At 39.3% G+C, this 15298-nt stretch overlaps 1 pseudogene; it reads right to left on the bottom strand.

The window, feature by feature from the left end:
- Nucleotides 1-1387: 1387 nt before the first annotated feature.
- LOC149140937 (organellar oligopeptidase A, chloroplastic/mitochondrial pseudogene) lies at nt 1388-14580 on the bottom strand (annotated as a pseudogene).
- Nucleotides 14581-15298: the final 718 nt, after the last annotated feature.

The following is a 15298-nucleotide window of genomic DNA, read 5'->3' as shown; positions in this document are numbered from 1 at the left end:
AGATCAGCATCATCCAACTCTGCACACACACACACCCTTAGATTGGGAAACTGGTCCCATTATTCCTAGTCGGACCCGCTATACCAAACGGATAAGGAGCTGCCAACCAAGGTCCGGACCGGGTGGGTATCCCCCTTGTTGTCGACCCGATTTTCGGGGCTTCAACACCTGGTTGGTTTTGCTGTTGCAAGGGCTGGCCTTGCGGTTCCAAAATTTGTCCCTAGGTTTGCAAAGGTTGGCCCTGCAAGGGTATGGGTTGAGAGGTATGTAGAGCATATTGCATCTGCTACTGCACGACCTACTGCAATTGTTGGAAGGATTGACCTTACTGTTGTTATAGGTGACCTTGCTGCAGGATAATATGCCCTTACTGTTGCGTAGAAAACCCTTGCTGCAACAAAGGTTGCCCTTGCAGTAACAAAGACTACCCTGGTTGTTGTAAATGATGTCCTTATTATTGCAAGGGTACTTGAACAGTGCCCGAGAAATTACCGAATTGAATCTGGCCGTAGCCAGGCTAGATGTACTGCCCAGCTTGGAGGGTGTAAGGTTGATTAACCAATCCTTAACAACCATATGGAACATAAGGATTTTGGTATTGGACCTAAGCCCCATAAGGCTACTAATACTGAACATTTCTCGATCCAGACGGACCAACAAAATTCTGAGCCTATTGGTACTGGACATTGCTTGATCTAGTAGGGTCAGCAGGGTTATAAATAATACCAGAAGAGTGTTGGTTTATACCAAGCATGTGAGCTGCTCACATTAGTGGCACCTGACACCATAGAGACATTCAGGTTCAACCCCCCAGGCGATGGCACAATCTGGCCACTGACTAATGGGATAGAAGAATTGGCAGAGATAATCTTTGAAACTGCCAGTTATGACTGACGTGTAACTGGGATCGATGATACATAGTATTCGGGACAGTGGGTTGCATTGGGACTGAAGTAACAGCTGGTTTGGAAGTTGTGTTCGTGACAAACGGACCTGACGTAGGCTTGATGCCTAATGCCCAAACAAGATTATGGTAGAGTGATGAGGCACTAGGTGTGCCTAAAACTAAGTGCCCCAAAGACACATAGCCGGGTGGCAAGCTAGAGGGAATACCTTCTGAATAAGGAAAATCCTCAAGAGGAAACTGTAATTGCAATTCTTCCCCCTCAATAGTGTGTGGAGTAGAAACTTTGGACTCATCTGGAGAAGTGATTGGAGCATCGCCTTCGGGTTCCATGTTTGAAAACAAACGACGACAAATGGTTGAACATGTACTGGGGGATAGTTCCAAAGGAACACACGGCTAGACGTACGGACTATAAGGATGCTATGGTGATATCTCAACAGCGTCAAACAGAGGGTTCAGAGGATAGATTACCAGTCCAAGCTAATCATCAGTGGTCGGAGAGTTCTCTGGAGTTCGAACGGGATTATTTAGAGATTCTGGTACAAGATCAGCAGATGACACTGAATCGAAAGTAGGCAGAGGGCATGATGAAAAAGATTCAACACTCAAAATAATTGCGAGTTCAACATTTTGGTCCTCAAGTGGCTTTGATAACTCAAGAAACGACTCCTCAAACAATCTTTCAGATGGAGAAGAGGAAGAGAAATTGGGTGAACCAGATGGTTCAGCCACGACTACCTTGTCTTAGTCGACAAAACAAATAAATTCAAGGCTTTAAAATGTCCTTTTAAGGGAACTCACGATTTGGTAAAAAAGACTAACATGATGTTTTGTATCATGGGCAATCAATTATTAAGATGCATAAAATATTGATGTTCTTTAATTTTTTAAGATTCAAGAAAGAAACAAAGATGACTCTATCACTTTCGATTGGAAATGAGCTCAAAGGACAAGTGATCGAATGATATTTTAAGTTTAATGAGTCAAAAAGATCAAATGACTACTCTGGATGATCTAGGTAAACATGATTACTATGCAATCGTGAACTACAGAATACCTCCTGGCGAACCAAGAAGTAGGAGCAGGCAATCTACTCGAATGTTGTGTTTGGTGTATCACGTTCACAAGGTGTCCGACTCAGCTTCCTAAGGATAAAAGGGTTGTAGCCTAGTGGGGTCTCCCGTTATATACTGGATGGTACAGGGAGCACAAATCCTTGCTAGCGCTATCTAATGCCGAAGCTAACAACAACTGCTAGGTTTAAAGACGTTGGAACACATATCTAGCCTAGACCTTCTAGATATTATGATCGTTAATTTCAAATGTGCCTTAGGTTAATTGAATTCATTTTAGAGTTGATCTTGAGTTAAGTTTCAGTTTTCAGGCCTTAGCGATGCTACTCGAAAAACCTAAAATGCAACTAAATGGGACAAGACCCTTTCAATTCGATGAAATGCCTACACTAGAGAGGGTAGAAACTACTCAATCAAATGCAACCAATCAAGCAACTGAAAACGAAATGATCTTTCACTACACTTTTTCAAAAAATAAACTAATAAAAAATGCATTCAAATTCCTAATTTTCTGACAAGCACTTATCTATCAGTCCTTTCAAAATGAAATAATTTCTCTTCCTTTTTCAAATGCTGATGCAATTCTAGTTTTTAAGAGATGCAAATCATAATGAAGAAACAAGCTAGAATTTCATACTTTCTCATGAAACAACGAAACAAACTTTTCACATACAATCTTTCAATGAAAAAGTTTTCAAGATTATGAGCCCTTCAAGCAGATGAAAGCATGGAAAGAGAAGTTCATTGAGATCAATGAAACACCAACTTTACCAAACACAAGACCAACAATGTAATATATGTCAGAAAAAGACGTTCAAGCTAGCAAATGAAACCTTTTTCAAACTTGTGCAAAAAGAGGTCAAAGTCATAAAAGGACCAAAAAACAAATTCAAGGAGCAAACACACCCACACTCGGACTTGATGATTGCACAAGCCGCTGAATGGGTGACTAAATAGATGCCCTAGTGTCGATGACCACTCAATGACTCAATCAATAAAATAGCAAGATGATAAACCAACAAGCAAGCAAAACCCAAAAGAAAAGTAACTTCCTAATCAGGGAAAAAATAGTAAAAAAGGGTCACGGGTCGAAAACACAAGAGCAGAACACACTGACCAAGATTGGTTTCAAGCCCTAATCTTCACTTACGGGCATCAACATGTATGCCTAACTGACAACAAGCACCAGAGGCTAGTATACGTGACTGTTCCTCTGCAATTCACGTTGGGCGGTGCGACTGTCAGTGGATTAAATGCGCTAGCCAAAGCAACTAAGGAAAAAATAAAAAAATTCAAAAGAGGGACTAGATCTGCTACTATGAATTTTAGACTTATGCCAGTAAGTAGGGGAAAAGAAACAAAACCAAAGCGAAAATGTGAAACTAGCAAAGTTCTCATGGAATCATGAAATCCAAAACAAACAAAAGATGGGATCTCCCCAGTGGAGTCGCCAATTTGTGGCGAAGTAAAATTATAAGTGCATACACGAACGAATTCCTCTAGCCTGATAATGGGTCTAGCCACAATATATACATTCTATGGAATATTTCCTTAGGTTAGAATCAATCTAGAGGGCCTACCTTTGGGTCACTTATCTTGCTTGATGATGTCCTCACTTGCTCACTCCAGCAATCTCTCGCTTCCTTCTTCAAGCTCCTGAAACAGGTAAACAAGAACGACACATAAACGTAATAATAGACAAATTGCAATTCAACCTACTTAACAAGTCTAGAATCATTAAGCCATGAATATGTAATATTACAAAACATATAGGAAATCAATCGATAGCTACATATATTAATATTAAAGGGAGATTACAACCATTTTCCTTGACGTTGCAGTCCTCCTTTGACAAGACCAGGTTCCCACACACTTCTGATAGCATTCCATGATGGCCTCAATCAACAATAGTTTTAAGGCTCTTCCCTTTAGGCTTCACTCGAAACCAAGTCACACTGCTCTCCCACACAACTAGATGGCCACAACTAGTAATAGCTTGTTGTCTACTCCAAACCAAAATAGCATCAACACTCAACCAAAAACTAGCTTGTGCTTGGGAAGAAGGGAGGTTTATATAGGAAATATGGATGGGAGATGGATCCTCTTCTCATGGGAGAAGGACTTATCCCTTGAGGTATTTCCATCATTATAGGGGAAAGGAGCCCAAATTATCATCCTTGATCCCATTCGGCCAAACCATTTACTAGAGTTCTGTTACGGAGCTTCTAGAGCTGGAAGCTTTGGCTCTAATTTAAAAAACTTTCCATAATGGGACCCCTGTGACTAAAACACAGCTCAGTCGCTCCGATCGGTGTGAAGAGTAGTACTAATATCTGCACATCAGCGTGGGGGAGACAAAGGCCATTAGCGCTGGTCTTGTAAATTGGGCAAAATAGAAGTTTCCAGAGAAATGGTGCAAAAGCGAATTGATCTGCTCATGAAGAGGGACACAATGGGAGTTTCTTCATGAAGGCAAAGCATGCGGGATTCATTATAGAGGTCCTCCAGGATCAAGGAACAGGGAGTATAGGGATAGTGACAAAATGCTTTGTAACAGATGCCCCCTAAAGCATCAAGGCTGAGCTAGAGTGAGGGATGAAATGCTTTATAAATCAATGCGGGGAATCGGTCTATCATCGAAAAACATGCAAGCAAGTACATATACATATATATAAACTAAGATCTCTGTCAAATGATACATGAATCATGGCATCGACGCAACCATCCAGAGAATGATCATGTAAATGGATCTAGGTATGGGCATAGCCATCTGTCAAAGGGGATCACATATGATAACTCATGGTCTGGTCGCAACCATCCATCTGAAAGAGACATGCATACATAACCATGTCACACCACTTCCCAACCTAGACTTGTGTGATCTGAGTCTAGGGTCTTGCGCTCCAACACGACCCAATCAAAGTATAGATTCTAACATGTGAATAGATGTGTTGACGTCGAACATGCTAGAAAGTTGCTTGATTACCACTCAATGATGTAAACTATTAACAAGTGTGAGATAAACCACCAATAATGACAATGGTCCTCAAGGTACTATCAACACAATCCACGGAATGGGAATAGAGGAACTATTAAAATTGGAAACCAGGGCAAAACTTCATGTGGGTCATCTTATTCATGGCTGATAATATTTTTATTAGATTCCTCTCGTCGAGAGGTGTAGGATTGATATAAAGATCATCCGATTCCGATAAGTATTCATGGAGATATGAATTTATTTTGATTATGGAATTATTATCAAGCCGACCTACAACTCATGTAGGCTCAGAAGTCCAACAGTCGCATCTATTCACCCACCAACGTTGTGTATAAATATAAGAGGACTTTTCCTCATTTGGAATCACTCATCTCATCACATCTCTCTCTCTCTACTGTGCAGATATGAGTCTCTTCTCTACTGCACTGAAATGGGTCTCTCTCTCTCACACATGTGAAGCCGGAAGCTGTTGAATTTGAAGCTGCAACTGCAGAAGTAAAGATTGACTTGCGTGGCCTAGAAGATCTCCTCTTTGGAACTGCGCTGTAGGTTCATCTGAACCTCCTTTGAAAGCCGCAACTTTTGGTGGTGGAATGAAGTCAATCTGACGAACGGTTTGCAAGATATCAACTGCCCTAGTTTGAAGCCAGAAACTGCTGAAACTGAAGCTGCAACTGCAGAAGTAAAGATTTACTTGCGTGGCCTAGAAGATCTCCTCTTTGGAACTGCATTGTAGGTTCATCTGAACCTCCTTTGAAATCCACAACTTTTGGTGGTGGAATGAAGTCAATCTGACGAATGGTTTGCAAGATATCGACTGCCCTAGTTTGAAGCCGGAAACTGCTGAGACTGAAGCTGCAACTGCAGAAGTAAAGATTGACTTGCGTGGCCTAGAAGATCTCCTCATCTGAACTGCGCTGTAGGTTCATCTGAACCTCCTCTGGAAGCCGAAACTTTTGGTGGTGGAATGAAGTCAATCCGACGGTCGGTTTGTGAGATATGGTCTGCCCTAGTTTGATAATGAAGCCGCTAATGCTGATGCTGCTGATCTAAGGTTTGCTACTGCTGATATGAATCAGATTTATTGTACTATTTCTCTCTGCTGAATTATTGAAGATAAAAGAATATTTATCAAAGGGTTTCCCCACACATTGTGGGGTTTGTCCCTGGCTAGCTGCCACATCTTGTGTCTCTTGTCTTGGCTTGTTTTCTGTCGATCGTTTAATGTTCTATCTGCACTTTACTTTATGTGCATGTGATTGCTAATCGGTGGAATATAATAAGAAAAAGAAGTAAACTGTTATAAGCATAGAACATACCATAAATTAACAGGAACTGAAGTCGAACACTCGTGAAGTCACTCGATCGAAAGCCAATGATGTGAACTTGTCATCAAGTGTGAAGAACTTTCCATTAGGGCATGCAATCTCTAAGGTACTGGAAGGGAGTCTCTCAATCAACTTCCCGAATAGTGAGTTGAAGTCGACGAAAAGTGATCGCGTCAAAGGAGGGCCATAATGAATCCCACATCATCGACGCGAGACTAGAGGATGCAAAATGATTTTGGATGATACAGAGAATCAAAGGTAAGTGTAACTGCAGAAGGACAACCCTTGAACATATCAACGACACAACTGGAATTTTGGCAACTTTTGGATCCATGGGATTGGTGGTCATAATGGCGTGGCAGAGATCAAATGGAAGGCAAAAATGAATAGCCCAAACCCAGGAAGGTCAATGATACAAAGGAGGATGTCCTAACCGGACACGAAGCAAAGAGTGTCATGTTCAATAGTAAGCTACCGACACGACTCGATAGATTTCCAAATTTTCCCCCACCATTTTTGGCAGGTACCCCAATTATTTTTTAATCGAAAGCTTGAAGGGGATAGCATATGCTTGCACTGTAAGTTCATCCTTTGGACGAATCCAACCTAGTAATTTTAACGAGCCCTAGGAAGGAAAATCTCGTGTTCGTCATGGTGACGAATCCAATGTTGTTTAATAGTTTAATGAGCTCGACAAAGGTGTAACTCAGTATCTTTTACATGTTTAGAGAGTTTGAAAAAGACACGTAAAAGAAAACTCTACATGGTCCCTTTTCGTACATTTGTGTCTCATTAGAGTAGATTCTGAGTTAAGTTTCAGTTTTCAGGTCTCAGTGATGCTACTCGAAAAACCTAAAATGCAACTAAACGGGACAAGAACCTTTCAATTCAATGAAATGCCTACACTAGAGAGGGTAGAAACTACTCAATCAAATGCAACCAATCAAGCAACTAAAAACGAAATGATCTTTCACTATACTTTTTCAAAAAATAAACTAATGAAAAATGCATTCCAATTCCTAATTTCCTAACAAGCACTTATCTATCAGTCCTTTCAAAATGAAAAAAATTCTTTTCCTTTTGATGAAATTCTAGTTTTTAAGAGATGCAAATCATAATGATGCAACAAACTAGAATTTCATGCTTTCTCATGAAACAACGAAACAAACTTTTTGCATACAATATTTCAATGAATTTTTTTTTGAGACTATGAGCTCTTCAAGCAGATGAAAACATGAAAAGAGAAGTTCATTTTGATCAATGAAACACCAAATTTACCAAACACAAGGCCAACAATGCAATCTATGCTGGAAAAAGATGTTCAAGCTAGTAAACAAAACTTTTTTCAAACTTGTGCAAAAAGAGGTCAAAGTCGTAAAAGGACCAAAAAACAAATGCAAGGAGCAAACACACCCACATTCAGACTTGATGAGTCCACAAGCTGCTAAATGGGCGACTAACTAGATGCCCTAGTGTCACTGACCACTCAATGACTCTATCAATCAAATAGCAATATGAGAAGCCAACAAGCTAGCAAAAACCAAATGAAAGTTAGCTTCCTAATTAGGGAGAAAATAGTAAAAGAGGCTCACGGGGACAAAAACACAAGAGTAGAACACACTGGCTAGGATTGGGGTCAAGCCCTAATATTCACTTACAGGCATTGGTGCGACTGCCTAACTGACAACAACCGCCAGAGGTTGGTTGACGCGGTTGTTCCTCCACAATTCGCACTAGTCAGCACGAATGTCAGTGGATTAAACGCGCTGGCGAAGGCAACTAAGGAAAAAAATCAAAACATGGACCAGATCTACTACTATGAATTTTAGACTTAGGCCAGTAGGCAGGAGAAAAGAAACAAAACCAAATGGAAAACGTGAAACTAGAAAAGTTCTCACGAAATCATGAAGTCCAAAACAAACAAAAGATGGGATCTCCCCAGTAGAGTTTCCAATTTGTGGTGAAGTAAAATTGTAAGTGTGGACACGAATGAATTCCTCTAGCCCGATAATGGGTCTAGCCACAACAGATACATTCATTGAAGATTTCCTTAGATTAGAATCAATCAAGAGGGCCTACCTCTTGGTCGCTTATCCTACTTGATGATGTCCTCGCTTGATCACTCTAGAAATCTCTCACTTCCTTCTTCAAGCTCCTGAAGCAAGTAAACAACAACAACACACAAACATAATAATAGAAAAATTTCAATTCAACATACTTAATGAGTCAATAAACATTAAGACATGAATATGTAATATTACAAAACATGTAGGAAATCAATCAATAGTTGCATATATTAATGTCAAAGAGAGATTACAACCATTTGTCTTGACCTTGTAATCTTCCTCTAACAAGACCAGGTTCCCACACACTTATGCTAGCACTCCAGGATGGCTTCAAACAACAATAGTTTAAAGGCTCTTCCCTTTTGGCTTCACTCCAAACCAAACACACTTCTCCCTCACACAACTAGATGGCTACAACTAGTAATAACTTGCTTGTCTAATCAAAGTAGTATACTTACACTCAGCCAACACTCTAACTATGACTAGTTTGTGCTTGGGAAGAAGGGAGGTTTATTTAGGAAATATGGATGGGAAATGGATCCACTTTTTTATGGGAGAAGGAGTTATCCCTTGAGGTAGTTCCATCATTATAGGGGAAAGGAGCCCAAACTATCATCCTCGACCCCATCCAGCCAAACCATTTACCAGACTTCCATTACAAAGCTTCTAGAGTTGGAAGCTTCGACTCTAATTTAAAAAACTTTCCATAATAGGACCAACGCGACTGGAACACAGCTCAGTCATAATGGTCAGCGCATGGAATAGTGTTAATCTCTACACATCAGTGCAGGGGAGACAACAGTCATTAGCATCTGCCTTGTAAACTGGGCAAAACAGAAGTTTTGGGGGAAATGGTGCAAAAGGGAATTTATCTTCTCATAAAGAGGGACACAATGGTAGTTTCTTCATGAAGGAAAAGCATTCAGGGTTCACTGTAGAGGTCCTCCAGGATCAAGGAATGGGGAGTATAGGGACAGTGACGAAATGTTGTGTAACAGGCATCCATTATATAGATATAGGTTTATTAGGGTTTCTAACCCGCATGCCTAAAATCAAGGAAAAAGTGGCACTTGGTGAAAGTCCAAAAATAACTTCTGTCATCCTTTGGGAAACTAATTATCCAGTCCCTATTTTCTAGGGATTTATTTTTTCTTTTTTTCTTTTTTTTTCTTTGTTATGAAACTATCCATTCACACTGCCAAGAAGGATTACACAATTACCAACCACAAAGGGATTGGAAAACTCATTGACTCAATGAATTATGCAGTTTCTGAGTTGAAGGGAAGCTTTACACAATTTTTGAACTCAAGGCTAGTGAACCCTAGTATTTCACCAATAATGTTGGAACTCCCAAGGGCTCCTTGACTCAAATTATCAACTTGGGGTTCATACAAAATTAGAGGTGACAATGTTATATGCACAATAGGTTAGATTCTACTCATGCAACCCTCAGTCATAACATTAGATCAGAGTGCTTAGAGACCATTACTCCTACTGAACTATAGTGAAAGATTGTTGATGAAAGTACAATTGAAAACTAATTCTAGCTATGAAAATGGAAATTCCATTTTCTCAACATGTATATGCCAATTAATAATTTCATGAAAGGAAAAGGGCTAATATACTTGCAGAAAGAAAGCTATTCTATCTTGCATAATTCATCAAACTAGCAACATAATTGTATGCATCATCCACCTATTTCACACTTGCTTGAAAATCAAAAACCTATCTTAGATCATACTTGTGATTGAAAAAACTAATTTATACTCTATTTTGCAATGAGGAAAAGGAATTGTTGGAGTGGTCTAGGAGCTCCCCCCTTGGTCATCAAATCACAACTTGGGGTCATTATTCATCTTGATTAAGCTAAGGTTGAAGTGGGGATAAAAAATTGTTAAGAAAGTGTTGAAGAATCTAGGGCAAAGTAGTGTTGTGTGATTATTCATTACTTGATAACAATTTGCGGAATATTTTTACTTTTCCTTATTAGCTTATTCTTCTTATTCTTCTTATTAGTGCATATGTGTGTACTTCATCAAACTACTACCAAAAAAGAAAAACAAGAACACAAGATGTTGGCTCTGCCAGGGCCAAAACCTCTCTTCTCTTGAGAGGAAAACCCTTTAGTGAATTTCTCTTATTGAAGCTTCTATTGATCAATGCCAAACCCTAGAACCCTAACAAGAGTATCCTCGGAGCACAAGTCACGTCCTTCCTTCTTTCTGCACCCTATTCCCTGACACTTCTTCCGACACTTTATTCTTCGGCACTTCGTCCTCCTTCTGGCACTTCGTTCTTCTACTCCTTGGTGGTAGGATTTTTTATACTAGTTATAGAAGAGACTCCAATATTTGATCCTTAGTGAGATCCTTCACCAAGAGGATACCTTCTTTCTCTTGACCCAATTGAGCTTCTTCCTGATGTATAGTGCAGATTTGATATAATGGTACTGCAGCCCTAGTTTCTCGCACATGTGGGAGGTTTCCCTTATGCTTTTAGCTTTTGTTTCCTTCGCTTGAGAGACCTTCTTTTTCACTTGAGTATGTGGCATTATAGGCCTAAGTTACTAGCCCAAACAAGGAGGAATATATACCTGTGATCTTACTGTTGATATAGCCATAGATTGTCCTTCATTTTCTTGCACGTGTGACTATATTTACCCTAGAAAACAATCCCTCAAAATTTGATGTTCTTCCTCCTTACTTCGCTGCCCCAATATAACCTTTTCTTTGGTTTCCTTTGTTCCTCTTATCCTTCTTTCCCTTATGGATTTCAGAGCTGAATGAATGCATTGTATTGGAGTGGCCAACCTCTATAAATAGAGGACTATCCCTCCATTTAAGCCGACTAGAAGGCCGACTAGTCAACTGTTTGTAGGCCGAATTGTAGAGTGGAATTCAAATGGTTCTTTGGTGGAGTTGTATGCTTGAAGGAGCTTCTTGATGATGTCTTAGCATAGGAGGAGACTTGAATTTTCTTGGAGGTTCTCTCTTTGACTTTGATACTAATTTATACAAGGTGTAACATGTCCTTAAGGTCTTCAACCCTTTTCTTTTGACTATTTGACTCACCTATAGCACTTTAACTAGTGCTAAACCTATTTCAATGATAAAGAAACTCATTGACATATATTATAAAATAATATTTCGTTTCTTGAATAAATAGAAATATCAAAAGTACATTTATGAAGACCGAACCTAGTTACATTTCCTTCAAAAGAAAGGTGGTGCTACAGACCTGTTATAGGTGCTGCTACAGGAGGACCTATAATGCAATAGGAGGGGTTCCTAGAGCCTTTTTAGGGTGAAAATGATGTCCTTAGGGCATGAAGAGGTGGATGGAGGTTAAAGTGAGTGAAGGAAGACTGGGTTGAACCCCCCTAGCCAAGCCCAAGACCACCAGGATGAATGCTCACGGTGTCCTAAAATTACTAGGTAAACTGACTGTGGAAACAAAGTTTTGGGACATAATTGAGGAATGGAAAGGAAATATGGAGGAGTCCAAGATGGACATGGAAGAGGTGCCCTCCCCTGTAGATCAACACATCCCTGCAACCAACCACTTACATACATCCATTGATCATTAACAAAGTGATATAAACTATGATGAAAAAGATGAGTTGAATTTAAATAACATCTATTTTATGCCACAACACGACTCTAGTCACTGAACTAAATTCTAAGCTACATAATGAATATGTGGAGAAGAAAAACTAACATTCATCTATATCCAAGAAGTCATAAACACAATATTTTTGGATTGAGATTGTGAATCCTTCCAACCATTCTTCCAAAAGAGAGGTGATGTATAAGCTTGCAATCAAAGGTTTTTATAACTTAACATCTAATGGAATGAAAGAGAGCTATGAAATGCTTGAAATCAAGAACAAAAAACTAGTACAATAGAGGGACCAAAGCCTCTAGGTTGGGCCTAAACTCAATGGTCTCATCCCTCTGAAGCTAACCAAAATGAAACTTAATAACCAACTTCACATTATCAGAAGGTAAAAGTCTCATACATCAAATACAAGTTCAAAATGATAATGTTAAGTTCTGAGCTCAATAACTACACCTAGATGAATCAAAACTTTGAATCCTAATGAGATTTTTAACTTGTTTGTTTATACAAAAGGTTAGCTGATAGTATCTCCCTTGAAAATAGCAGTGATTCTCTCCTTGATCTCAGAAATGGTGGATCTAATCCCTCTTGAGCTTCACTTGTATTAGGATTTACTCGTCTGCCAATGAATTCAAACTGGTGAGAGAGGATGATGGGACCCCAAGCCAAGTTAGGGAGTCAAGGAGGTGGAAAAGCCCTCTACATTCTCTCTAGGTTGTCTCCATCAAGACCCTACATAGTAATTTCATAAAAAAATCTTCGCTTTCCTACAATTAAACCACATTATGCCACATACTATGAAAAACACCTTTTACTCTTGTTTCTAAGCATAATATAACAAAAAATGTGAATTAATGTGAGAAAAGGATAATTTTAAAGCTAGAGGATGGCATGACAATGTTTAAAATATACCTATTGATGGGACTCATCATCACCCCTTTGCTGAAGGTGTTTCTCATCCTCTTAGCAACATAGTCATCCATGTGAAGCTATTTCACAGCCTTTTTGGCCTCTCTAAAATCCCAAGGTGTTAGCCTCTCTCATAAAACAATAATAAATCCAAAAATAAATTAATTAATTAAAAATTCCAAGTTGGGAATTTGTGCCTAACTCTTGGGTTGTTCCTCTAAGATAGGAGTTATTTTAGGTAACTCCTATATTGGTGTGTCTGGTGAGAAATTATCTCAACCAAAGGAGAAATTATCTCAACCAAAGGTGTCTAAGATAGCACGCACTATCTTGAGAACACTGTCTCTCATCTATTTATTTGTAACACTATATTCAATTATTTTTGTAATGTATGAATGAGAGAAGCATGAGGCTTCAGCCTTTTTCCGCCAATATTTTGTATCTGATTTTTATATGTGTGATTTATATATTTTTCTGAGTTAATCTCATTTTCATTATGTGGTATCAGAGCCATGGTGGAGAGAATATAAATCTGTGCAGCAATGGAGAGTGAGCTGATCGGAATTGTCGAGTTTATATATTGATCTGTATGCTTTCTCAAAGAAAAGGGGTAGCGTTTCAGATTTAAACGCATCCATGGCCGCCTACCATTAACATTACTCGAAGGAAGTTCGACTGCATCCCACTCCACACCACGAATGCCTGCTACTAAACCTTCATCTTGCTCGGTAAGCATATGCTGTAGTGCATGACCAAATTCATGGAATACAGTCTCAACCTCACGGAAAGTCATTAAGCTTGGTTTATCTCCAACCGGTGGTGTCTGGTTGCAAACCATGTGTGCTATGGGTAGCCAGACTGAAGTACCATCCTGTGCAAGCACACGACTTCGGCCAAAAACTTCGTCCATCCATGCACCACCTCGCTTCTCTGAGGGCCTTGAGTATGGATCAAAATAGAAATACGCAACTGGACTTCCAAATGAGTCTTTTACTGCATAAAATCTTACATCCTTGTCCCACACTGGAGCGAGACCATCCGCTGATTCAATATCAATTTCAAAAAGCATTTTTGCAAGGGTGAAAAGGCTTTCCATTACTTTTGGCAATGAGAAAAATGGTCGCAACTCTTCCTCATTTATGTCGTACTTAGCCTCACGAAGCCGCTCACTCCAAAAGCTAATATCCCAATGGCACATATCATTAGCTTCTTCAGCATGTTGCTCTTTGGCAAAGGTCTTCAAATCTTCCAAGTCTTGCACAGCTGAATCCCATGAAGCACTTCGAATATTTTCTAAGAGTTCTTCAGCTTTCTCAACAGTTGCCATTTTCATGGCCATACTTACCTCTGCATAATTATTGTATCCGAGCAATTTAGCTCTCTCTAATCGAAGTCTCAAAATCTGATCAATAACTGGAGTGTTATCGAACTTTCTAGTAGAGGCACGAGTAACATAAGCACGATAGAGCTCCTCACGAAGACTGCGATCACATGCAGGCTGTTGAACTGGCAGGTAGCTTGGAATATCTAATGTAATAATCCACGGCCCATTCTCGGCAGTTGCACTTTCATAACCCTTAGATGTAGCTGTTTGAGCAGCGAGACCAAGAGCAGTCAGTGGTAATCCCTCAATATCCTTCTTGTCAGTTATTAGCTTCTTAAAGCTTTTTGTTGCATTCATAAAGTTCACTTTTTAATTCACTTCTTTAAAAGGGAATTCATGAAATTATTTTAAGGGATGTTTTCGTAATGGAGTGATAAGGTGTGACTTTAAATTTGTAAAACCTTTTTGGAGTGATAAGTGGTGGATAATTTTGGGAGATATAAGGAGTGAATAGGAAAGAGGATTATTGCATAAGGCTGTTTTAATTTTTTGAAATCTTTGAAGTGATAGATTTTTCAAAGGAGAGCTCATTGATATAGGAGGTTGAGTCAGGTTTTTGAACGCATTTTTTTCCAAATTTGTGAGTGTCAAATTCTCATTGTTTGAGAAAGCTTTCATGGCAATGTTGTAAAAGATGAAAGGTTGATGATCTCAATACTCAATAAAGACATATTATTTGTGGTGATTGTGTCCAAGATCCGCCCGAAATTGAATAAGGGGATCTTAGGTACACCATGTGTATTTGTGATGGCGAGTGTTTCTATGGCTTCATGTTGTTGCTTATGATTTGTGTCTAGTTTTGACACATAAATGATCTCATTTAACACACATAAAGTTCAATGCAAGCAAGCACAACACCTGTAATGAAATCGCTGCAAGGAAGGATAATTAAGCTCCACACATACAACAACTCATCAAAGTTTTCAACATCGGCATTCTACCTCAACAAACAAATTCACTCAATACAATCAAGTTAATGAATCTATAAATTTCAATGTTTCAGCGCATAGTATAC

Source organism: Pinus tabuliformis, chromosome X, assembly GCF_031772625.1.
Source record: "Pinus tabuliformis cultivar Carrire ecotype Pingquan chromosome X, CPIR1, whole genome shotgun sequence".
In the NCBI taxonomy this organism is placed as follows: Eukaryota; Viridiplantae; Streptophyta; class Pinopsida; order Pinales; family Pinaceae; genus Pinus; species Pinus tabuliformis.
Note: the sequence above shows the minus strand (reverse complement) of the source record. Positions and strands in the feature narration are given on the sequence as shown.